The sequence below is a fragment of the Arachis ipaensis genome, chromosome B06, assembly GCF_000816755.2.
Source record: "Arachis ipaensis cultivar K30076 chromosome B06, Araip1.1, whole genome shotgun sequence".
NCBI lineage: Eukaryota > Viridiplantae > Streptophyta > Magnoliopsida > Fabales > Fabaceae > Arachis > Arachis ipaensis.
The window spans coordinates 45462755-45465769 of NC_029790.2; the positions used below are offsets into that span (position 1 = coordinate 45462755).

The 3015-nt window shown below is 36.3% G+C and overlaps 1 long non-coding RNA gene across 1 annotated transcript; it reads right to left on the minus strand.

Annotated features, from left to right (window-relative positions):
* On the minus strand, positions 668-2328 carry LOC110263973. The gene is made up of 2 exons (XR_002349698.1): positions 2206-2328; positions 668-821 (listed from the first exon to the last, which is right to left on the minus strand). It is a non-coding gene; the product is annotated as an uncharacterized LOC110263973 (long non-coding RNA).

The window sequence follows — 3015 nt, forward strand, 5'->3', positions numbered from 1 at the left end:
GCAAAAAAGCGTGCCGATAGCTTTTCGCCACGCTTTTTGAGCTATCGGCACGCTTTTGAAAGGGTCACATCTGCCAGCGTGCCGGTTGCTCTATCGCCACGCTTTTGTGGAACTATCGGCACGCTTTTTTTGTTGGCACGCTTTTTTTTCTTGCCACGCTTAAAAGCGTGGCCATAGGCCTTAACCTTTCGGTACGTTTTATAAGCGTACCGAAAATGCACGTATCGCCACGCTTTTAAAACGTCCCAGTATGTATGCTTTGGGTACTCTTTAAAAGCGTACCAATAGGGGAAGATATGGCTACACTTTTTAAACGTGCCAATAGGGTAAACGTATGAGGATATGGGTACGCTTATAAAACGTGCCAGTAGATGAGAATATGGGTACGCTTTTAAAGCGTGCCGATTGCGAAGTTATGGCCACGCTTATTAAGTGTGCTTGTTGAGCCCAAAATTAAGGTATAGCCACCCTTTTTAAGCGTGCCCATAAGTTTGGTCAGAATTTTTTTTTTTTTTATTAATCTTCCTAATATTTCGTGCAAAATTCATATAAAATTTTAAAATTATAGACAAAAATAAAATTATATATATTGAACTAATCCAACAAATATAAACTTTCCCATAAAAAAGACATACATATAAAATTGTCACCATAAAAGTAGGTTTTGATGACAAAGTACCAAAAAATAGTCATAACAAGTAAATAAGAATTGTCATTCCAACAAGTGTCACATATCTACTTCTATATACTTAGTTACAAAATATCAAATTTCATGAGTAGTGTGATCATCCATTATGAGCTCCATTGTTTTTATCACTGCCCTGCAGAATTTTAAATAATCTTGTGTTAGTACATGCTATAAAATCGACTTCAATTAAGTCCAACAAATCCAATTCCAAATCCAAATTGAGTAAACATGAAAATGGCAAAGCAACTTAAATTAGATCCCACAACATTGCATATTCAGCCATTAGAACAAAAAACACATATCAAACACAAAAGAAATAGTCCCCTATACATGGTCACAAAAGGAGCTGTTCACACAAATTTCAAATTATTGGAGCAGAGGAACAAACATTTACATGAGTAAAAAATTTTCAGAATTCTGGTTACATTTTGTTTTTTATTATTATCCATTAGCAGATTTGGTGTGTGGAGTCAAAATTGAGTCAGCTAGAAATGAAAGAGGCAAGGGATAACAAGCAAGTCGGAAGATGTTGAGATGGTGTAAAGTGGACTCGCAGGTAACAAGTAATTAAAAGCTAAAAAGAATGCTACAATTCACAAGTGCATCATCATCATGCAATTGGTTTAGCTGAATGGTAAGCAACCCATCTATAACTAAAATCCATATTCCTTTTCCCTAATTAATGCTACACTACCTCAGGATAGTAGTAATTAAATTTAAATGACAAGAAAGAAAAGGGAAAAACCGAGCAAGAGAAAATGACAAAGGAGAATATATGGTCAAAACTCAACAAAAAAAGGGATGTGGGCATGTTAGAGCGCTTTATTCCCAACCGCGATCAACGGCTTCCGCCGAAAATGAGATTAAATTGCCAAATCTCTTTCTTTCACACACCCTCTATCTCAATTCTCAATTCTCAATTCTCAATCAACAGTAATTCAATTCAGCCAGCTACATAAATTCTCAATCAACAATAATCAACAGTTCTCAATTCTCAATTCAGCCAGCATAAATTCTCAATCAACAATAATCAACAATTCTCAATTCTCAATAAAAAATTCTCAATTCTCAATTCAGCCAGCAACATAAATTCTCAATCAACAATAATCAACAATCCTTAATTCTCAATTCAGCCAGCATAAATTCTCAATCAACAATAATTAACAATTCTAAATTCTCAATTCTCAATTCAGCCAGCATAAATTCTCAATCAACAATAGTCAACAATTCTGAATTCTCAATTCTCAATTCAGCCAGCATAAATTCTCAATCAACAATAGTCAACAATTCTGAATTCTCAATTCAGCCAGCATAAATTCTTAATCAACAATAATCAACAATTCTCAATTCTCAATTCTCAATTCTCAATTCAGCCAACAACATAAATTCTTAATCAACAATAATCAACAATTCTCAATTCTCAATTCAGCCAACAACATAAATTCAACATGAAAAATGAAATTCTATAATCTAAATCAAGAGAATGACAATAATACAAGGCTAGGACAGTTACTTACATCATCGGTTGGTGGAATGTGAGTTGCTTCAGAGGAGTGGGGAGTATTTCTTGGTCTACTACTTGAGGCATCCAAAGGAGAATTTTGGGCTGCTTGCACTAAGGCTGCTTGCACTTTAATCCAAGTACTTTAATCATTCGTGGGAATTAGTAACCTCTTGAGGCAAAAAAAGATTGTGAGTATGATATTTAACAACTTAATTACACATAGGACAGCCAAATCATGAAAACAAGGGGACCAGTAGTAGGCCACATCTCTTTACTTTCCCATTAATTCAAAGACGCCACAGAGACAGGCGACCAGGGCTGGGTTCGATCGCGACGATGAAGCTGACAGCGCCTTAGCTTTTAGGGTTCGAGAGGGTTCGAGCCAGAGAAGATGAATTTTTAGGGTTTCTTTGTTTTAGTGTGTAAGTTATTAGTGTGGGTTGTTGGGTAGTAAAAACTGATAACTTAGAAAAAAAAAGTTAAGTGTGGGAAAAATAGGTGGGAAACTAAATTTTTGAGGAGGGAACTCTATCGGCACGTTTTTTTGGGGTGCCAAAATACACAAGGTATAGCCACATTTATTAAGCATACCGGTTTCTTTCTATGGCCACGCTTTTTAAGCGTGGCCAAAAAAAGCGTGGCGAAATATCAAATCAGTGGCCACTCTCGTAAAAGCGTGCCGATTTCTCTCTATGGGTACGCTTTTCAAGTGTGGCAGTAAAAAAGCGTGGCCAAATTTCAAATAAATGGCCACCCTTAGAAAAGCGTGCCGATTTCCCTCTATGGCCACGCTTTTTAAGCGTGGCAAAAAAAAGCGTTGCCA